At 35.5% G+C, this 24,055-nt stretch overlaps 1 protein-coding gene across 1 annotated transcript in view; it reads left to right on the forward strand.

Moving 5' to 3' along the window:
- Window positions 1–8,664: 8,664 nt before the first annotated feature.
- Window positions 8,665–24,055, forward strand: part of osbpl5 (oxysterol binding protein-like 5) — a 53,929-nt gene continuing 38,538 nt past the window's right edge. Inside the window, exon 1 of the mRNA XM_016469572.1 lies at window positions 8,665–9,065. The gene's annotated coding sequence lies outside the window, so the exon portion shown is untranslated. The remainder of the gene's footprint in view (window positions 9,066–24,055) is intronic.

Below are 24,055 nucleotides of genomic sequence, written 5' to 3' on the forward strand. Positions count from 1 at the left end.
GACCCCTTTAAGTAACTCCCAGTTGCTAATGTCATGCTTCTGCTTGGAGAAAATGGTGTGCTGATGGGTGTTGAGGTGAATGCCTTCTTTAGTTGCTAGAAGGCTTGAGCCACTTCAGATGGTGAGGGCAATAACAATGGAGCTGAAGTTTCACAATAGGCATCGGTCAAAGTTTGAGAAGCTGAGGAACCATCCTTTATTGATGGTTGGAGGGGGGGTCCATCTGGACCAATGATGTATCCAAAGGCCAAATTATTCTGTTGAAAAGTATGTATTATTTTAACTGTAAAACTGTTAAAATAATCACTGTAGGAGGATGAGCTGTCACAATGAAGTTGTAAAATTGGTTACACAGAAAAGCAGTAATAAGCAATTTTTCTCATATATGTATGCATGTTAACATGTTAACATGCTTATTGTTTAGATATTCTACTTAACTATACTACTCAGCCAAACACTGTAACCTTTTACTTATTTAAAAAAAGGAGGGACAAGTGGAAATTATCTTTGTATTAATCAACATTACGAAACAAATATTATCAATTGAGCTTAATTTGTATTGAACCCAGAATATTCCTTTAAGATGACATTTACAAAGAAGTTGGTGCTGACATTTGTTGTTCTTATACAATGGAACTGCCACTTATAATAAAGAAGACTCATATTTTTACACTATTTTCTGTTGTTGTTTTTTTCTGTTTTCTACAACAGGAGCAATATGTTTACCTCCACCAGTGTGCGCATAACATAATTCGATCAAGAACGGAAACCAACATGGACTTAATTTACCAGAACGCAGTAGAGCTCAGTATCTATCAGAATGTAACATATCAAAAATTGTAAATGTAGATGGCCTCAAGATAGCCCTTGTCCAACAATCAGAGAAATTTAAGACTGCATGAAGCACATTTTAAATTTCATATATACATATGTCCTTTATATATAGTTGGATGTATTTATTTCTTGTACAATACTCCAAACTTTTGAGTAATATTTTAATTTTAACAAATACATTTAAAAGATTACACTGGAAAAATGCAGCCATTTTCTATGATAACAATTTAAAATAAACAGAAAGAAATTGTATTTATGATAATTCAATCAAGAGGTCTTTGTTTCAAAATGTCCAAAAGAGATATTTGTATAATTTGACATCATATATTTACTGCAATATCAAAAATCTGTACATTTTATTACTGATATGATTGTATATGGAATCCCAACTTTTATAACATGTTTATATTTTCAAAGTTATTTAGAAGAATATTGTCACACACACACTGTTTGGACTGTTTTCATTCTTTGCACAATTTCCCTTAGTTGTCATGGTTGTTAATTGATTTGTAATTTAGTTCAGCTGTGTGCACCTCGTTATCACCTGTACTTGTTATATCTGTTTCTGTTCAGTTTGTCCTGCCTTGTCAATGCTTTGTGGATGTTAACATGTGCTTCTGTTGCCTGAGACTTATATTAAAATACTTTATTGATCCTTTTCTTTGTCATCTTTGTGTTCATGTTTAATACAAACCGTGACAGAAGGCAGGGCCAGCTAAGATAATTTTTTTTATTTTTTTGGTTATTGAGTTCACATTTTTTTGTTCTGTTTTCCCATCATCATGGACATCCTTGCAGTTTGCCTGTTGTGCCTTTAGCAGGGAAATCATTCCCTCGAGGAATTAAATTAAATTAAATTCAGTTCAAGTTTATTTGTATAGCACTTTTTACGATAAAGATCGTTGCAAAGCAACTTTACAGAATATTAAGTTTCTACAATATTTAGTAGTAGCTTATCAGTGGTGACTGTCAGTTTATGTACATATGGCACTGGATCCAGACTGAAGCTTGTGTAAATCCTAGTTATCAAGGGATGTCAATCAACAGAGAAACAAATAGAGACATAATTAGCGTAGCTGCTGTTCCAACCAAGTAAAATTAATTTGTTTAACCCAAGCTAAAGAATAATAATGTGCATTTGATCAGATATAACTGCAATACAAGATTATGAGATGCATTATTTGAATGCTTGGCCAAAGAGATGTGTCTTTAATCTAGATTTAAACAGAGAGAGTGTGTCTAAACCCCGAACGTTATCAGGAAGGCTATTCCAGAGTTTGGGAGCCAAATGCGAAAAAGCTCTACCTCCTTTAGTGGACTTTGCTGTCCTAGGTACTACCAAAAGTGCAGAGTTTTGCAACTTTAGGGAGCGTGATGGATTGTAGCGTAGTAGAAGACTTGTTAGGTATGCAGGAGCTAAACCATTAAGGGCCTTGTAGGTAAGTAATAATATTTTGTAACTGATATGGAACTTAATTTGAGATGGGTCTGTAATTTGCCAGTTCACTAGGATCTAGTTGTGGTTTCTTAATAAGAGACTTAATAACCGCCAGCTTGAATGGTTTTGGGATCTGACCTAAAGATAACAACAAGTTAATAATAATGAGAAGCGGTTCTTCTGCTACAGGTAACAACTCTTTCAGTAATTTAGTGGGTACAGGATCTAACAGGCATGTTGTTGGTTTAGATGCAGTGATAAGTTTATTTAGCTCTTCCTGTCCTATAGTTGTAAAGCACTACAGTTTATCTTTTGGTGCGATGAATGAAGCTGAAGTATTATACGCTGTAGAATCTACATTTGTTATTGTATTTCTGATGTTATCTATTTTATCAGTGAAGAAATTCATAAAGTCATTACTATTAAACTGTGAGGGAATATTTAGATTGGGTGGCGTCTGTCAGGATTATGGACCTGTCTGTGTGTGTTTTTGCTCCCTGTGAGCCAGTTTCTGTCTCCCGTTGATTGTGTTAATTTGATTCCAGGTGTGTCTAGTTCTTCCCCCAATTATCCTGTGTTTAAAAGCCCTAGTCCTTTCAGTCAGTGTTTGTCGGTTCTGAACGTCATTCTATGTGTTCCTGTGTCTCCTACGGGTCATGACGAGGCGTTCCCCATAGCGACCCCTAGAGGACGCAGTGTCTCGTTCCCCACTCAGGGAACCATGGTTACATAAGTAACCCGAGACGTTTTTCTCTAACCTTTTTCAATTTGATGGGGGCAACAGCTTCTAATGTATTAGAGAAGATAGTGCCCATGTTGCTAGTCATTTCATCTAGTACATGTGTACTTATGGGTACACAGAGCAGTTATACCGCCCTGGTGGTCTATACACAGTAGCCAGAGCAAAAGACACGATAGATTTCTTTTACATATCTGACAGTGTAACATTAAGCAGAAGTATTTCGAATGAGTTAAACCTGTATCCTGTTTTCTGAGTAACATTGAGAATATCACTATATAACACCTCCGCCACGACCAGTCTGACAGGGCTCATGCTTATAACAGTAGCTTGGTGGAGTAGACTCATTTAGACCAATATAATCATTTGGTTTGAGCCAGGTTTCAGTCAAGCAGAATACATCAAAACTATTGTCTGTGATCATTTCATTTACAATAACAGATTTGGGTGCGAGTGATCTAATGTTTAGGAGCCCAAACTTTAAAAATTGTTTTTGTTAATTTTAAATTTTTCTTGTTTAATCATGATCAGATTTTTTCTAGATCCTGCATTAAATTTATATTTTGACGTACTATTCGGTGAACAGACAACAGCTCATTAGAAGAGAATGCAAGACCTGAATTGGGTGTGTCTAATAAGGGAGACATAAAAAATGTGCAGGGCTGGGGGTCCTCCAGGACAGTTCTTCGTATGTCTCTTATTACATCCGAGATCAAATGACACATCCAAGATGATATCATTGCACTAATCATGATCTGGCTAATTCGGTTCTTCGAATGCATCTGTTGTTGATGATTAGTATGGCTGGTTGAGTTATCTGAGATAATTGCATGTTCATGGGTTGGTTTAAAAGGGGCTATGTATCGATAGTAGAATAACTGATTAGCAACACTGCTTTTGGCTGCTCACCATGGCCAAAGAGCGTGCTCAGTTTTTCTTTACTTTCAAAAAGACTGTGAGATAATTTGTTTGTCTGCTTATAACAGCCACGAAGAAAAAGGCTGAGAAAAAAAAAACAGGTGGTGGTCCTGCACCCCAATGTTACACTGTGGCCGAAGAGCAGGCCCATTGTTCAGGGCATCCCTGGGGGCAGCTCATCCTTAGACGCATAGCCGGGGACCAGCAGCAGCACCTTCATTACTGGTAAATGAGCTTTTATTTGTCTTTGTTCACTCTACAATAATTGGTTGCTGCCTTAGGCCTACATTAAATCCAAATGTCTGTTTCAACTATGATAAATCATGAGTAGTGATGATTTGCTTTGATATCAAATCAATTGCTAAACCCTTTTTTTGTGTGTGTGTTTGTGTGTGTGTGGGGGGGGGGGATTGAAAGTGTTGCCATGATTTTTGTACTGTGTACTTCATTATAATGACATTGGGCCTCATTCATGAAATTTAAGTACATATGAGTAAATTCTGAGTAATTTGCCCGTAAAACAGACCTTCCCAAAAACTCTCCTCCGGATTCACAAATGCTTCGTAAACTTTCGATTTGATAGTTAAACATGTATGTTAATGCATTCCAATCATTCGTAAATAGGGCGCTCGTGCACGCTCATTCACAATTAGCATAATCCTTGTCTATGAATTATAGCTATGCAAATTACATGTCCAGGAACGCAGTATCATATTCTGGTCTACTTTCTCAGGTTTGGCTCCAGTATATTGCATAAATGCAAAAAAGACTAGTAGGCCATATGCCTAACAATAAATATTCAATAACGTGTGTCCACCGAGCAACCTTCCGGTCTCTCTCATGAAGCCAACACGGAAGTGACTAAAACGGCAATTCATCGACTGGCCGCTAGAGGCTGGCTCCAAAAGGGAGTCAGTCCCATAGACTCCCCATGTTAAAATGCCCAACTTTACAGCAGAAAAAAAATGTGTTTAGCACTACGTCCATGTTGTTATACAGTCTATGGTGTCCACCAAAGAGTTTTTAGCCAGCTGAAAAATGTCCGGCGCTCTTCTTAAAACGACCAGCTGGTGGCGCTTGAAAACATTTTGGTGGCACAGCATTTTTCCAAGACGCTTTGGTTGTTATGATTTGGAATATCCATGGCAGCAAGGTATTAGTATCTAATTTTTAAGAATTGTACAAAAAAAAAAAAAGCAGTAACCAGTAATATTGACTTCTCCATTGTTGTAGACAGTCATTGTACAAGTAGGATGGTTGGTCAGTATTTGTCCCGCCCCTCCTCTATTTACGGCTGGGTAAATAGTGACAGTGACAAGCACTGCATTTTACAGTTATCAACTCATCTACAAAAAAAAAAAAGGAAAAGAAAAAAGAGGACAAGAGCAAATTAAATTGTAAAATATATTTTATAAAGCACTATCCATTCCATTTTTACTGTGAATGCTTTTCTTTGATCAACACATGCAATACTTTTGACATTTTTATAAAAAAAAAAAAGCCCACTAATATAAATGGCAAGCATATACATATCACACATATCACTTGTTTCTTTTTAGCTCCTAAATTTATATTAAAATATTGGTGCTTTTGTTTTTGTTTCAAATACATGACTGTTTTTCAATCATCATCACTTCTATACCTTTTCTGAACATAGTTATGTTCATATGGAAAATTTCTTCTTGCTTCACTAGAGGGCACCAAAGCACTTTTCCATTCTTTAGCAGGGATATTTCACACTGGGTTTTATAGTCACTTCAGGAAAATCAGCCCACCCTTTTCCTGCTGACTTTTCTTATGCTAAAAATATTGATACCTTTGAGTTAATTTATATCGAATGAAAATGAGTGATGATTAATGCTGATAACTCAATTACTGATTTAGTTCCAGAGTTGAAAACAACATTAAACAAACAAGCAAGCAAACAAACAAATAAAAGACGGAAGTGTTTTCATAACCCATTAGGAAATCATGTCAATTCTTTAAGATTGTACTTTTTTTTTATGCACGCCGAAACAGTTAGTAAATCTATATAACTAACTAACATAAGAATGGACTAACTGACTAATTAAGCTAGCTAGAAAACTAAATAAATGAATCAATAAACACAAACTGTATTCATAACCCTTCATTAGATTGTGGAAACTGTGTCCATTCTTTGGCATTCACTTTTTTATGTACTCTGAAACAATAAACAAATCGGTATAACTAACACAAGCAAAACAAACAAACAGAAAACAAACAAATAAACTAATTAACTAACTGTCTTCATAAGCCTTTAACAGATCGTGGAAATGTTGTCCATTCTTTGGGAGTCACGTATTTATTTGTTTGTTTGTTTGTTTTATATGTACTCTGAAACAATTTACAAATCTGTATAACTAACACAAGCAAAACAAACAAACAGAAAACAAACAAATAAACTAATTAACTAACTAACTGTCTTCATAAGCCTTTAACAGATCGTGGAAATGTTGTCCATTCTTTGGGATTCACGTATTTATTTGTTTGTTTGTTTGTTTTTTATGTACTCTGAAACAATTTACAAATCTGTATAACTAACACAAGCAAAACAAACAAACAGAAAACAAACAAATAAACTAATTAACTAACTAACTGTCTTCATAACCCTTTAACAGATCGTGGAAATGTTGTCCATTCTTTGGGATTCACATATTTATTTGTTTGTTTGTTTGTTTTTTATGTACTCTGAAACAATTTACAAATCTGTATAACTAACACAAGCAAAACAAACAAACAGAAAACAAACAAATAAACTAATTAACTAACTGTCTTCATAACCCTTTAACAGATCGTGGAAATGTTGTCCATTCTTTGGGATTCACATATTTATTTGTTTGTTTGTTTTTTATGTACTCTGAAACAATTTACAAATCTGTATAACTAACAAAAGCAAAACAAACAAACAGAAAACAAACAAATAAACTAATTAACTAACTGTCTTCATAACCCTTTAACAGATCGTGGAAATGTTGTCCATTCTTTGGGATTCACATATTTATTTGTTTGTTTGTTTTTTATGTACTCTGAAACAATTTACAAATCTGTATAACTAACACAAGCAAAACAAACAAACAGAAAACAAACAAATAAACTAATTAACTAACTGTCTTCATAACCCTTTAACAGATCGTGGAAATGTTGTCCGTTCTTTGGGATTCACATATTTATTTGTTTGTTTCTTTGTTTTTTATGTACTCTGAAACAATTTACAAATCTGTATAACTAACACAAGCAAAACAAACAAACAGAAAACAAACAAATAAACTAATTAACTAACTGTCTTTATAACCCTTTAACAGATCGTGGAAATGTTGTCCGTTCTTTGGGATTCACATATTTATTTGTTTGTTTCTTTGTTTTTTATGTACTCTGAAACAATTTACAAATCTGTATAACTAACACAAGCAAAACAAACAAACAGAAAACAAACAAATAAACTAATTAACTAACTGTCTTTATAACCCTTTAACAGATCGTGGAAATGTTGTCCGTTCTTTGGGATTCACATATTTATTTGTTTGTTTCTTTGTTTTTTATGTACTCTGAAACAATTTACAAATCTGTATAACTAACACAAGCAAAACAAACAAACAGAAAACAAACAAATAAACTAATTAACTAACTGTCTTTATAACCCTTTAACAGATCGTGGAAATGTTGTCCATTCTTTGGGATTCACGTATTTATTTATTTGTTTGTTTGTTTGTTTTTTATGTACTCTGAAACAATTTACAAATCTGTATAACTAACACAAGCAAAACAAACAAACAAATAAACTAATTAACTAACGAACTGTCTTCATAACCCTTTAACAGATCGTGGAAATGTTGTCCATTCTTTGGGATTCACATATTTATTTGTTTGTTTGTTTGTTTTTTATGTACTCTGAAACAATTCACAAATCTATATCACTAACACAAGCAAAACACACAATTGTGGAATTTGGGATTCACATTTTATGTACTCTGAAACAATGAACAAATCTGTATGACTAACTAACAAAAACAAACAAACAAAAACCACCAAACAAACAATCAATCAAACAAACAAACAAACAAAAATAAATAAATAAATAAATAATATTTTCATAACCTATCAGATTATGGAAATTGTATCTATTCTTTGGGATTCTCCGCTTTTTTATGTACATTTCAATTAACAAATCTGTATAACGAACTAACAAACGACGGGAAAATGAATGAATACAATTTAATGACACTTCATAAATATTGTTGGGACACTGGCCACAAAGCTGCTTACAATTGCAACGCTTTGTCTATAAATAATAAAGACAATAGAATATTCATTCAGAATAGGCTAATGTTGGCTGCATGTCCAAGGAAATACATGCAATAATTTCTGAATGTCATGAAACAAACAATCCTTTCGTTAAGCACGCAATCCTTATTGTTCAGTAAAACAAACCTAATACTATTTGGTGTATTTCCGTGCCCCATTTTTACATTCTGTTACATTATGTCATGTTTAGTTTATGTTTGTATACAATGTGGATGAAAGAGCATTGATGAAACGTTTGATTTCTGTATGAACCTCAATAGAACCGGTCTTGATATGCAATAATATTATAGACTAAAGAATGAAGTCTAGAAGTTCTGCTGTCCAGCATGACGTCAGGCTTCATGAGGGTTGAATCCAGCGCACGCGTTTCCACTCTGACTGGTTAAGCGCCTCCTTTCCTCCAAAGGCATTTCCTGCCATCCGCGCTCCAGAATACACAGCTGTACGCCAGCGGTTATGGCATGCTATGGACCGCTATTTTATCTCTCCATCATCTTCCATCTCTTGAGGATGCAGATGTGCGCGGTTAACTTCCAACTTCCAACTGTATCGCTTTTGGAAAACGGCGTTTCGAGCGGCCTTTCCACATTTTGAGATAGGCATAAGGCGCGAGCGTTACTTTGTTTCGGGACAAACGGGAGCGTCGCACAGTTCCATTCCATTTATTAGATGATTGACTGTTCCTGATGTGTGATCTGAACCCCATCAAACCCAACCAGAGCCGTTCTAGATCTGACATGAAGTCGTTCGGATACGTCTAGATCTCCTGCCACGTTTCGGTTTTCGAGGGCTGAAGTTGCGTCTGCAACAGAGGTAAGACAAATCAGCGACAGAAATATGATAACATGACTGTATTACAGCTGCTGTGCTTTGAATCAGGATGGAATGATGGGATGCAAATAACCACAACGAGCAGCATTGATTATTTGCATTTGGATGTGACTGTGATTATTGAATTTCCTCTCCGGCATCCATTCATCCATCTATCCCTAACCAGCACGAATCTTTTAAAACGTTAGAGCGCTGCATTGTTCCGTTATATTTTTCATATCTGCAGTTGATGTCACCCACTTTCATATAAAGTCGCCTACTGTCCGCCTCCTCCCTTATTTAAACATTATTGAACCGAATCCTATTGGCCAAAAGCCCTGCAGCTGTCAGACATTCAAAGTATAGACTTTGCAAATAATACGTTGTATTAAGACAACAAAATAAACAAATAAAATTAAACAATATTTAAGTTAATAATTTAAATATATAAAAAAAAACATTTGTGTATTTTAATATAACACAATATAATACTATTCCAATTGGCATAGTGTCCTTCTCGAGCTTAGTTCACTTTACAAGAGATATAATTTAATGTAAATGCATTCAATGTGCAATTAAAAATACATAGGCCTATATAATATAGTTTATGTATTTTTTTAAATGAATTAAGCAATAAAGTATGAAAGGCCTTCTCTATTGTTAATTTAGCAATGCTTTATTGACCAATCAGCATCCAAAGGTTTAATAATAATATTTGCATTATTAATATTATGTTAACATTTTATTAATTACAGTAGCCTATTAAAAGAATAGTTCACCAAAAAATGAAAATGTGCTCACCCTCAGGCCATCTTAGATGTAGATGAGTTTGTTTCTTCATCTGAACAGATTTGGAGAAATTTACCATTACATCGCTTGCTCATCCTTTGCAGTGAATGGGTGCCGTCAGAATAAGAGTCCAAACAGCTGATAAAAACATGACCGTAATCCACAAACAAGTCCATCAGTCCATCAATTAATATCCTGTGAAGTGAAAAGCTGTGTGTTTGTATGAAACAAATCTGATATTAAGACATTTTTAACCGCAAACTGTTGTTGCTTCCAGCTATATGAATCCATAATATCGCTTTCTCCATCAAAAATCTCCAAATTGGATTTGATGAAACAAAATCATCTAGATCTTGGATGCCCTGAAGGTGAGCAAATTCTCACCAAATGTTATTTTATGGGTGAACTATTGCTTTAACGTTATTTCAGTTTCTATATCTGATGCTGAGAATAGTACACTGTAAAAAATGGAACGAGCTATTTACCGGTACTTAAAAAAATTATAGTAACAATATTACACCTAATATTTTTGAGTAGTTTTTCAGGCTTGATTTTTTTTAATGGAATCTACCTGAATAAATCATGTGAAATCTCCTAAATTAATTAATCTACAACACAATGAATTTAATATAATTAGTAAAATGTGCTCATTTATTTTAAGTTGATTCTTAAAAGTCTGTGATTTTGAGTGAGGCCTGTTTGTATTTGACTTTGAGTTATTTTGTACATTTAAAAGACTGTATACAGCCAAACAGCTCAAGCAGGAAAATACTTAAGAAATACTGGTAATACTGCACTAGCACTAGCAAAGCTACTGCTCATTGAACAAGGCGTAATGCCTTAGAGGAGTAGTATCCATAACCATAAGCTCTACTCTTCTGCACAATGGTAACGATTGCACTGTGCAATGGAAACTTCACCGTAACAGAAACTCTTTCAAATGTCAAACATAACTGAACATTAAACATTAATAGATGTTTCCCTTCACTCAAAAACACATAAAATAGCATTTAATTTCAAAATTTACTCTCCATATCCAGCTATATGCAAAGCATGCTGGGAACTAACAATCACCTCGAAAATAAAACTGCAAAATTGAGCTAATTCTCTTAAAGGGGTCATATGATGCGATTTCAATTCTTCCTTTCTCTTTGGAGTGTTACAAGCTCTTGGTGCATAAAGAAGATCTGTAAAGTTGCAAAGACTAAAGTCTCAAATCCAAAGAGATACTCTTTATAAAAGTTAAGAGTTAACCACGCCTACCTAAAACGGCTCGTTCTAACACGCCCCCACATATCTACGTCACTGTGTGGGAAGATTTGCATAACGCCGCCCAAATGCTCACACAAAGAAAGAAGGCGTAACTTTTATTCTCACTGTAGTATTGTTGCCGCTGCCGCCATGTCGTGAAGACGCTTTGTGCGTCGTTGTGAAAGCGAAACTACTTTGGTTGGTCTTCCAAAAGAGGACAAAAGTCCTCAATATTTTCTACACAACACTGAATCACAATTTCTTTAATGAAATATACTCAATATTTTTTATCACCTTCATTTTTTTAATGAAAATTACAAGACCCATGATTAATTTTTTACAGTGTATAACTCTGTGTTTCTTATGTCATGACCCTGCTGACATCAGCCAAAGTCATTGCATTCCCACCAACAGTAGGGAGTAAATCAGGGTTCCTCAAATCTTGCCCTGGAGGGCCAATGCGCTGCAGAGTTTAGCTCCAACCCTGATCAAACTCACCTACCTGTGATTTTCTAATGATCCTGAATCATTGATTAGCATGCTCAGGTGTGTTTGATTAGGGTTAGAGCTAAACTCTGCAGGAAAGTGGATCTCGTGGGCCAGATTTGAGGATCCCTGGTGTAAATAGGGTCGACCTAATGTGAGTTTCCTTGTATGTTTCTCTTTCATTAGAAAAAAATAAATATATCTTGAGATATGCAATGATAGTTCAACCCTGCTCATTAAAATGGTCGACCGCTAGTTTCCATTCAGATAGCTCAGACAGAAGTCTCCAGTGACATGTTGGGAAGAGCAAACCAAGAATCAAGCTGCCCTAACAGCCCAGTGGTTGTTCCTTAATTTATTCGTACCCTCCTGTTCCAACTGTGTCGGTTTTCTCGCTGATAGCTCTTTGTGAGAACTCCAGACAGCTGAATTCTTTTTTGAAGGGGTCGTTGGCTGGTCAGTCGGCACTTCCTGTCTGTGCAGCTGAGCTCTTTAGCACGGTTTCTGATATCTAATGCTACAGAGCTGTTGTTGGATTTTAAAGAAAAAAACTTACTGAAAGCTTAAATAAGCCATTTGTTAGTCGATTCCCATGAAAAGAGTAAACACTGTGGCTTTGTGGTAGCTACTATCAAAACATTTCTTTGTTTTTTGGTGTGCAACTTTGGCTCAGCCAATAGTGTCAGTTTGGGGCGGGGCTATTTGCTTTTTCGACCAATGGCAGTTGGATGGTGTGATCCACTAGCACTTAAGTTCTTGGTGGATTAACTAAAAAAAATCAAAATAATCAATAAAATGTACAAACGTACGTTGTTTTGTCATTGAATGCATTGTTTGCCTTGGAAATATATCATGCTGTGAAGATAAAACTCTTTTGGAATGCTGTTTCAGACTGACTTCAAGGTAACAAGATTTTCGCTTTTGTTTTAGCATTTAAGGCAACATTTTCAGCAGAGCTCTGTGTTCATTTGCTTGGAGCTGCTTCATGATTCCAGTAGTGCCAAACTCTTCATATTTAGCCTCTCATCCACAAGTACAAGTCCCATAGGAACTGCTGATTACTCATGCTTGGCTCATGCCTGAAAGCTTGAAATATGGCCAGGTTGTTTCTAGCAATACATTTACATGTGAGTGGGCTTGATTTTTATTTATTTATTTTGTTTCATTTCCAAAAAATGTTGTTAACTCTTTTTATAAACCATTGCTGTTGCACGTAGGGATGCAATTATGTAGAAATGTAGAAATTCTAGCTGATAAAGATTAAAAGATAATTATTTTCATATTATGGCCAATGTTATTAATTTGTACTTTTATCTGTTATACAAAACACATTATAAAGCTATAAAAAACAGTTTTTGCAGCCTGATATAGATGAAAAGTAGCCTACACTGTTTTAGAAAATATTAGACCTCGTATTTTCATCTTCCAATATTGACCAATGTCAAAAATGGAAAGAAAATGGCTAATAATGAGTGCATTTACATGCACAGGCTAACTCTGATTATGCTTAATAAGCCAACAGATTGCAAGATTGTGTAAAACTGAATGCCGTTTATTTCTCAGGTCATGAAAGGTCTGTTATTACATTTTGACATCAAGCACAAAAAACCTTTGCTTTGTCAGTTTATTAATTTGCATGTAAACCCTTAACGGGGTAATTCACAGCTGACCAGATGGGCTTTTAATGAAAGTTGGCTTTCTAAATCGGCGCTACATGACTAAAACTTTTTCCTCCAAGGTTTAAGATTGTGTATTCAAACACATTCATTGACCGACATCATCACAGATGCATTGTATATATATATTTTGTGTTATAGGCTGGGATGTTTTAGCCAATAGCAAATATCCTTTAGGTACTGTAGTCGACCATAATTTGTTACTTCTAGTCAATGTCAGGTGGTGTGAAGTTTCAAATACATTCCAGACAGCATTTTATCGGACAAAAATATGGACAGGCCCATGAGTGCAGGATGAGTCATCAGTATTTTGATCGATTTTCCAAAGACTGTACATTTTAAATGCCTATTTTTAATTAGCAATACCTTAAAACTAACATTCAAATTTCCAATTCTGGTTTCTTCAAAGTTTTAAATGTTAGGATTATGCTAATTCTAAAGGCTAATAACATGTTTCAGCTTTGTTTGGTCTGGTGTTGATTTTGGAGCGTAATAGAATGTCCTTAAGTTCCCTCTTCCAGTGTTTGACAACATCTAAGCGGCGTCTGAAGATCTGTGAAGATGTTTGTTGTGGAACCGCCTGCCTTAATTCATTAAAAGCATCCTGGTTAATACCTTTACACCTAATCCAATATGTTAAGACCTGACTGTCTGCAATACAAAGAGTATTGCCTGGGAATATGGAGGATGAGAATGTCTTTGTTTAAAAATATCAGTACAAATAGTTCACACAGTATATCAGTTATTCAATATTTACAGGCCACGGAAAGTACACTATGCTGATACTTAGGCTATATAGTCGTCTGCTGGTTAGCATCCAACCGTATGATCGCAAGAAATAGCCTGTTTTATGTTGATATTGATTGTGCAGTAATATTGCATTACTCTAGACTGGATGAAGTTTGTGAGATCACCTTACTGTGCTACAGTATGTACTGTAAGTGGGCAGATGTGAACACGACTTCTCTCCCACCCTGGAATTCAAACATAATAGTTTTCTGCCTCTGTCATCCTTCATTCATCTCATACTAAACCCGTAGAAATTACACAATTTTTCAGCTTCCCTGTAGAAAAGAAATCAACTCAATACCAGCATATGTTTAAAAAGAAAGTGCAGCAACTGTTTTCATCTGTCCTGGGGCATGTTTTATACATTTATGCTTTTGTACATAAAAGTAATGTAATAAACATATGTTGTGAGCTTTAAAAGTGTGCTAATCTTTGGCTTTAGGAGTTTAATATCAGTCATGCTGTATTTGTTTTCCATTGAGTAAAGTAGCTCATGGCATGTTTGCGCAGCTAAGCGTAGCCTATGCGCACACAACTAAACTTGCCCATTTCTTTCCTGTACATTTCATGATTTGATCTTACATTTACCATGTTTTTGTAGCCCCAGAAGTACGAGATTTAAATCTGCCATCTTTGCTCATGTGACTACAGAAATTTTTGTCAATGGAAACATATACTTTTTGGGCCTAAAACAGTGTAGTTGTGACATTTACCAGAATGTGCTAACCACTAGTGCTAACCGCTAATGCTAACCAGCCAAACACTGGTACATCCCTTATGACAATTAACCATGGTTTTATTATAGCAAAAGTATAGTTACCATGGCTTTTTGGTGTATTGTTTACCATTTGTATTCCACAGTTTTACTACAAATACCACGGTTAAACTGGGGTTAGTGTAGCAACACGATGGTTAATTTGTGGTTACCATGGTTTAGTTTTGGTTTCATTTGTGGTAAAAATGGTTAATTTTCATAAGAAATAAATGTGGTAGACCATCACCTAGCATTCACTCAAATCTCCTAGCACAAGTTTGTGAATAAATGGTATGGCAGGAGGATTTATTTCTCTTTCTGTATATTTTCTAAACCACTTGACTTATCCATTTTACCTGATTTAGAAAGCCATGATTGATGGTCTGTAATTTGCAGTGGAAGCTTCTAGATTTCTCCTCCTTCCCACATCAAGTCTATATGGCATCAGATGCTCCAGGCTGCTGTTCAAGTTCTCCTAGCCTTGATTGGAGCATGGAAGTCATCCTGCCCTACTTTCCCTCCTCTGAGGCTGCAGTGTGACTATGTTAAAAGAGTGCATGCTATTCTGCACACACTCACGGGGGGCTTGTTACAGAATGACACAGCAAAGTATAGAGAAAGACAGGGAAAATATATATATAGGATGTTTAAGATAGTGGAAAGAGAACGGGAAATGACAGGTAGAACTGGAAAAGGGAAACGGAATACAGAAAAAAAAGGTTTTAGGTTCTGTATCTGCATGTACCTGGTCACAAAACTACTTACTAAAAGCTAATTTAGCTAGTGAAACCCATCAGCCCATGTCTCGCCCCTAGTCAGACACCGCTACGTCACGTAACAGCAACAAAAACATGAACAAACACTGAACGATTGTCTTTTTATTAATTAACATAACACAGATTAATAAATGTATTGTTCGATGTTCGTTTCTATACCGCACGCAAGGTTTATGCGCATAGTCCAAGTCTTCTTCTCCGTTTTTAGTGTATCTCTGTGGCAGATTTACAGCATCACATACTGGTCTGGCATGTATACTACATCATTTTGTGTCAGTTTTGTGGTTTCGTGTGGACGCAGATATTTCTTGAGACGAGGAAAAATAAGATCGGATAGGGAAAGCTCTGGCTTCGTCTGGACGTAGCCTGAGACCAGTGGATTAGAGCATAAATTATAGTAAAATTTATGCTCAGGGCATATTTATGCTACTGCTTAGCTAGCTGTTTAAAAAATGTATGCACAACCTATTTTTGCAAGATTTCCATGACTAAAACCTATAAGTGAAATTTCTGAATTAAACAGCTTAACATTTTATGCTAGCTAGCTTGGTGTCTAAAAATAGTTACAAAGATTTAATATTGTGAAATAATTAGACCCAATGAGTGCTGTGAATCAGCTAGTGTTTCAGATTAGCAGTTAACGTGTGCACTACATTGCATATTTTACTCAGGTATGTAAATTGAAATGCCTCATGCTAGTGCTTTATGCTAGCTAGCTGTTTTAAGTTCTGATTCTGCCAATACAAGCTAGTCATAATGATTTCCGTCGCTAGAACCTGTTCAATAAGTGAAATTGTTAAATTAGACCCAATGACTGCTACAGCTCAACGTTTTGGACTAGCTGGTAACGCATACTACATTACGGTAACATATTTTGCGGCAGTAAAACGTTTCATGCTAGTGCTTTGTTAACTAGCTATTTTAGACTTTGGGACAGATTTACTATCAGCTTGCACCAGCACAAACTCTCATTTGGCATTAAAAAACTACTGTCAGGATTTACTAAAGACACGCAGTAGGAAATTAGTGCTGAAAAGGCGTGGACAGTTATTTTTGCGACTCAACCTATTGAATATGCATTTGTAGAAGTTTCCCTTTCGATCAATAAATTTATTGGAGGAGAGTATTCAAATAAATGATGAAACGCGATTTACTAAGATTTGCACTCGTCAATTCACTGGTAATGTGCACCTTGTCAATAAATCACCCGCAGAATTTTCCCTTCCCATTGGCGCTTTTAAGGAATTGCACTCTAATGCTAATTTGCCCTGTTTAGTAAATCTGGCCCATATATTCTGCCCATACAATCTAGTCGTAAAGATTTCCATGACTCTTATTTAGCAAGTTAAATTGAGCATAAGCGTGATCCAAAATTGGTCACTGATTCGAAGAAACTAAACAGATCACAGCGTTCCCTTCATGTTATGCCATCTGGAAATAGAGATCCTCGTGCCGTGCCAGAGAACGCTTCCTCAGAGATTGAGTCATCCTGAGCTCTGATTGGCCCCACTAGATATTCTAAGGTACATAAACACTCCTGACTGTGCTTCATGAAGGGTAAACAAGTCTGTTCTCTCCTCATGTCGGAAGAAAGCTAAGGGAAGAAAGAAAATATAAACATACAAGAGGTGAATTATGAGGAGGAAGAAATCCAGCCAACTTTTGCCAAGTTCTGGCCAGCAAATATTCAAAGAGCCTGTACGCAAGTTAGCAACAGTGCTAATGTCAAGAAATACGATTAAAAACCATCAGATAAGGAAATAGATCGTCTGAAAATGTATATTCTGTTATTATTTACTCACTTTCATGTTGTTCCAAACCTGTATGAGTTTATTTCTTCTGTTGAACACAAAAGACGATGTTTTGAAGAATGCTGGTAATCAATCAGTTGTCGGTAGCCATTGACTTCCATAGTATAGAAATAAATAAAAGTCTTTGGTTACCAACATTCTTCAAAACACCGTCTTTTGAAACTCACACAGGTTTGGAACAACTTGAGGGTGAGTGCATGACAGGATTTTTATTTTTGGGTGAACTATCTCTTTAAGATTTGAAAAAGGGCTTATAATCAAAGCCTCCTCATCGACAGTAACGGTACGCCATACAGTGATCTCCTGTGGCATTGCGCACATGCAGAGGGGCGAGGGACGGGTTTCACACACCCCTGTGCCAGAGGCGGTGCTGCTCAGCAGCCCTCCCCGCTTATGTTTACCTTGGCAACCAGCGCAGAGTGCAAACAAACACGCCAGGGGCGCACCTCTGCAGTGCGGGTGTGTGTGTGGTTGGTAGGGGCTGAGGATAGTAACGTCCCGTGGGGAGTTGATGTACAGAGGGAGGTCAGCTGTGCTTTCCCACAAACCGTAATTTCAGCAGAGAACGCTGATTGCTGTAATGGGCGACCTGGTTTAAACTGCAGTCTACAAAGTCTGTGCCATCTACTTTGAGTTGTTGGAGTAAAATCGATACTTTATTGTATTACATTGTATTATTATATACAAGTATTTTTGAGTGGAAAAATTTAAGTACTTTGCAGCATGTTTCAGCAAAGAACCCTGTTTCATAGAGAACTATTTTAGGTTTTTTATTGGGTTAATTCACACAATGCAGTAGATGATTTTCCAGAGATCTACAGAACAAAGTGGAATTTATCATTTTCATCTGTGGGATCAGTCTGTAAACCCTTTTAGTCTCTAATTGATTTGGTAATATTTATTTGAGTTCAGGGTGAAATAACCAGTAGTGATAATAGGGCCATTCATTAAAACTCCAACCAGTTCAAGAAAAGAGAGGAGTATAAATCACTCCCTTCCCAAGAGAATAATATGAATTCTGTTCTTAAGTTAGTTGAACTCCAGTTTGACACTTGCGTTTCTGCAGCAGGGAGATGTTTTTAAAGGCGTGGAGATACATGAGGTTAATTCTGCTTTTGAGCTGGCTGAATGAGAAAATATCACCAGACGCCATTTCAGCCTATCAGAAGAATAAGAGGGGGCTCGGCAACTGCCTTTCCCCTCAGTGTTTTTGCATACGACTCACAGGATTGAGAAACGCTTCTGATTTTCTCTGCGTCTTATTTTATCAGAACTTGTTTCAAAATGAAGCTTATCGCACCCTTCGCTTTTCGCTGCTATTGTTTGCACGCAAACTCATTTTGAAGGAATTCAGGAGGGGAAACAATGTCAGGAACAATGAATGAGCTGAACCAGTCCCAGCGTAGTTGTAACTTTAATGCATTTTGAATCCAGGTTCCACCCAAGTGATTCCTTCAGGATTTACTGTCAACCGTGACTGTATGTTTTGGTTTGTTGGAGGTGTGTGTAAATGGGACATCTAATCATTGACAGAGCAAACGTGATTTGTGTTATATTTGCAAAGTTTTATAGTACTTGGTCAAGGTTTCATGGATTTGACCTTGATAGACCTAGAATAATTGTGTGATAGGTCAATAGACGGGGCCATTGACTTGTGAATTTTAGCAGTCGCCCTTCAAGTTGATGATTAGAAGTTATTTTTATTGTATTTGAAAGGGGATATCTCACGCAACAAGTTTTTTATTTATTTATTTTTTGTTATTTCACTCTCATGTCGTTACAAACCTCTTTGACTTTTTCCTGTGGAACACAAATGAAGATATGTTGAAAAATGTTCATGGAAATTGTCAGTGTTGTTTTGGACCCCATTGACTTTCACTGTATGGAAAAAGTGGTTGAAATATTCAAAATATCTTTATTCGTGTTCCTAAGATGAAAGACTGTTTGCAATGACATGGATGTGAATTAATGATCTTCAGGAGTAACTATCCCTTTAAATAAAAAGAGGTCTGTACTGTAGGTCTCTTTTAATGTCCCAGATTTCCAAACTGATATTCTTAGATCACTTTTTTTAAAACAAATTAAGATTGTCTTTTGCATTGTAAGTATCTCTAATTGAATCATTACAACTAGCAGCTCACCAAAAAGGCCTTCACAAAGGGTTAAATCGGTTAATGATGGTATAGTGAGCTATTATTTAACAAACTATCACTTTGTAATGCTTTAATAACAGTATTTAGGTGATGTTTTTTTATAATAGAAAATAGGGGAAAACACCCCCATGTTATCATCAGTATTGTTGTTGTCTAGCAGTTTTGGATCATTAAACCCCTGACGTCAATTATCCGTTTGACCTTATTTTGAGTTAAAGGTATAGTTCACTCAAAATTAAAATGCATTTACTCATCCACATATTGTTCCAAACCAATACGACTGACTTTCTTCTGAGGAACACAAAAAGAGATATTTAGTAGAATGTTCAAGCAGCTCTTTTCCACACTGGAAAAAAAAGTCGCATTTTTCAAAGTAGCAAATAAAACAGAGATTAGTGGAGTATGCGTTATAAGAAAATGTTGTTTCAGTCTGCATGATTAGTCATTAAAATTTGGTGATCTTGATTCAGAAAGTTTGGATAGAAATAATGATGTCCAGCAATCAAAATAGAGTAAATCAATTTCTTTAAAATGACTTGACACTTCAAAAAAAGATTGTATCAATTACATTGTTTTGCCAGTAGGTGTTGACAAGACTGTTAAAAAATGCAAAACTCAGGAATGAAGCAAGTGAAGTCTTTATGAGCGAGTCACTGAATCATTATTTTAAGAGATTCATTCAAAAACGCTGATTCATCCAGTAATGAAACAAGTAAAGTATTTGAGTGAATCATTGAATCATTCTTTCAAGAGATTGTTAAAAAATGCTGATTCATCCACTAATGAAACAAGTGAAGTGTTTATGAGTGAGTCATTAAATCGTTCATTTAAGAGATTTGTTCAAAAATGCTGATTCATCCAGTAATAAAGCAAGTGTGGTCTTTATGAGGGAGTCATTGAATCATTTTTTTTAGTTGATTTGTTCATAAACGCAGGTTCATTTAGTAATGAAGCAAGTGAAGGCTGTGTCCAAAACTGCATACTTTCTTGAGTACATACTTTTTTGAAGAAGTAATTACTTCGCAACTGCAAAAAGAGCATGTTCTATCTAGAATGAACGTGTAGCATGTATGTAATCTGGATGTAGGCCTACTACATTTGCCATGTCATTCGCCATTGTCACGTGACCTACCAGCATCAGTTGCGTCGCAACACTGCGATTAAAAACCCTCTCCCATGGCTGTGGTGCATTGTATGCACAATTCAGAATCATGCTGGAAGTAGTAGGTCATCCAGGTACTTTTTTCCTACTCTTTTATGAGTTCTATGAATTTGGACATACTTAGTTTGTAACATACTGTTTTTCACCTGCTGTATAGCAGGGAAGCATGGGAGATGCAGCCAAAGACTTTATGAGTCAGTCATTGAATCATTCTTTCAAGAGATTTGTTTAAATGCTGATTCATCCAGTGATGAAACAAATTATGTCTTTGAGTGAGTCACTGAATCATTCTTTTGAGATTCATTCAAAAACTATGATTCATCCAGTAATGAAACAAGTGAAGTCTTTATGAGTGAGTCATTGAATCATTCACTGTACTGAGGCAACAGACTGCAGAAATTAAAATTGTGTCAGAACCTTTAGTAAATTACATGCTGTTTTGTTTAGGTGTGTATTCCGAATTCTGGGAGAAATGTGATTTCTATTTTAAACAACAAAATCACGACTTAATTTTTCCTGAATCTTGCAGCTCTACTGACAAGTTGCTGTTACGTTCTAAAAAGAACAAAAGAATCAATAGAAGTACCTTTGAAGTAGTCCATATAAATTGCATGCTGCATTAAAGGTACTTTTATTGTGCCTTTTCAGTACTTTTTGAGCTTGATAGCCTATATATTTATATTGTACATATAAAAAAAGCAGCATGGGAATTAAATATTTTTGTTTTGTTTATTTCAGAAGACAGAAATTTATACAGGTTTTGGAAAGACATCAGTAAATGGTTTTTAATTTTTAGATGAACTGTTTCTTTAAAAATCATTACTCGTTGTCATTGCTTTAGATGGAGTCCCTGTGGAAAATCAGATTCAAACAATGTCAAACCACACAGTGGGGACCAGAGCAGGTGATTTGTCCTCTCCGAGAGGAACAAGATGTTTATAGCTCATAATTCCACCTCCACTAATGTTTTAATTGAGTGTTCGCCCACATGCATTTACTCTTATCTACACTTGGAGCTGCATTAGCATTCTCCTAAACCAAATGGCCATGTGTTCATTTTTGCAGCCCAGAGTTGGTTTGTATTGACCATCATTCAGTCAATAACCTCAGAGGACATCAGGACAGAAATAGACATACTCTGGGAAAAGGGCGTTAAAGGTCAATATCTTGATGTTTTTTCCATCACGTTGAAGACAACCATCAGTGATCACGTCCATTAGCATTTGTCCTCTTTCGGGACAGATTATAAACCATCACATTTGGGTAATCCATCCTCTGCTTTAACACTCGAGCTGGTACTTGCAGGATTATTCCATCAGCACTTGCACATGTGCAAAACTCATATTAATCTAATGCTGCAGAAAGACTGTCCTTTTTCTCAATAGGAAAATCTGGAATTTGGTGTCAGTGCTTTGTGTGCACATACTCCCTCTGACTCTATTAGAAGAGCAGAACATCTTATCTGTCTTTTGGCACTTTTTAATGTCTTAGTGAACCTATTAGTGTCAACAAAACGTTAAGAAACAGACGCTGTTGAGAAATTCTTTGCTAATAAGTCATATTTGAAAACTGTTTGAGAATATTCAAGCATTCGTCAAGGTCATATTTAGCTTTTTCCAACACGAAAGAAAGAATAATTTAATTTAATTTAATAATTTCTTAAACTAAAACATTAAAGCATATTTTTAAGATTTTTTTAGCATTGTCTGGGACATTATTTTATTTATTTTATTTTAATTTAATTTTAATAATTTTAACATTATTTTATCTAAGCACAATTGTCATTACTGTTAAATGAAAAAAAAAAACATTTACTGTATAAATAAAAAGAGCATACATGATGGTTAATGAGAATTTGGAGAAGCTGTTTTATAGTCATGATTTGTCACAACAGAAATTAAAATTATAAATAAGTTAAAGCATAAGTTTTGTATTTTTAACATTGTCTGTGACATTATTTTGTCATTGTAATTGATCACTGTTAAGCACAATTCTTATTTTACTGTAATGTAAAAAAAAATCATATTTATAAATGTAAAAAAAGAGCATGCATGGTGGTAATTAGAATTAGGAGAAGCTGTGTGTATCTGTCATGAATTGTCAAAACAGAAATTACATATTTTAAATTAAATCAGATTTTTAGGAGTTTTAGCCCTTTCTGTAACAGTTTTATTATTTTAAATGATTACTATTAAGCCCAATTATCATTGCTTTACTGTGTGAAAAATAAATAAGCAAATTAATTAATTATAAATGCAAAAAATATGCATGATGGCAATATGGAGAAGCTGCGTTTATTTGTCATTAAATTGTCTGTCACAACAGAAAAAAAAATCTTAATGGATTTGCATGCAGGATTTTGCAATTGCATACAAAATATTATTATTATTATTATTTATTTTTAGAGTGAAACCTAGGCTATGTTAACATGGCTATGAAAACAAGCCTATGTTTTCGCATTTTACCCTTGTGGTGCATGTTCTCCAATAATTAGTAATAATAGTAATGTAATTATATAATCGTGTAGTAATTTAGTAATAATTTCTAAGCAAAGTAGAAATGATGAAAGTCATCAGTGTAATAAAGGCAGTTGTAATTAGCAGTCATATTGTTTAATAATTTTATTTTATTTGCATCTTATCAGTAGAATGTCTGGATTGCACTGATAAAATTCTCCGGATGTATCCTGATAACTAAAGGTTGATGTGGTTGAACGGAAAATGGAGCGAATGAACTAAAACACTCTAGATTGTACTGGATGTTTGAAGGGTATTCGTCTCTATAATCCAGACATGTGTAATCAGATGTTGATTATGTGTAGCGCTGCCCTTGATTGCAATTAGTGCTGATGGGGAAGATAAGAAACAAGGTGTAATTTCAGAAACCTCAAGAAACTGCAGAAATGAGGCTGTGTGGGGTGGCGGGAGAGGGAGGGGGATCTTTTACGGAAGTCTTTAAATTCGCCTTCATCTGCTCTGACCTACATAAGACACATTAAAGTCTGTGTTAAATGGAGTGTGTGATGTGATGTTGGGTTATGATGGAAAGACACAAATAGCACTGAGGTACAGACACGCCACCATTAGCTGGTCGCTAATGCATCACACACCGATGAATAAATAAAACTCTTAGACTAAAAGCTCTACCTCAGCAGTGGCCACAGTAGGCCTAGTTACAAAACACAGTCTGCGTTCACAAATATAAACTTGTGTTTATTATTTTTCTCAATATTGTTAAAGAATAGTTCACCCAAAAATGAACATTTTGTCATTATTTACTGTCCCTTGTGTCATTCCAAAGCTGTTTCGCCAAGCTTTCTTCAATCTGTGGGCCGCACAAGCAGAAA

This window comes from Sinocyclocheilus anshuiensis, unplaced genomic scaffold (genome assembly GCF_001515605.1).
Source record: "Sinocyclocheilus anshuiensis isolate Anshui unplaced genomic scaffold, SAMN03320099.WGS_v1.1 scaffold532, whole genome shotgun sequence".
NCBI lineage: Eukaryota > Metazoa > Chordata > Actinopteri > Cypriniformes > Cyprinidae > Sinocyclocheilus > Sinocyclocheilus anshuiensis.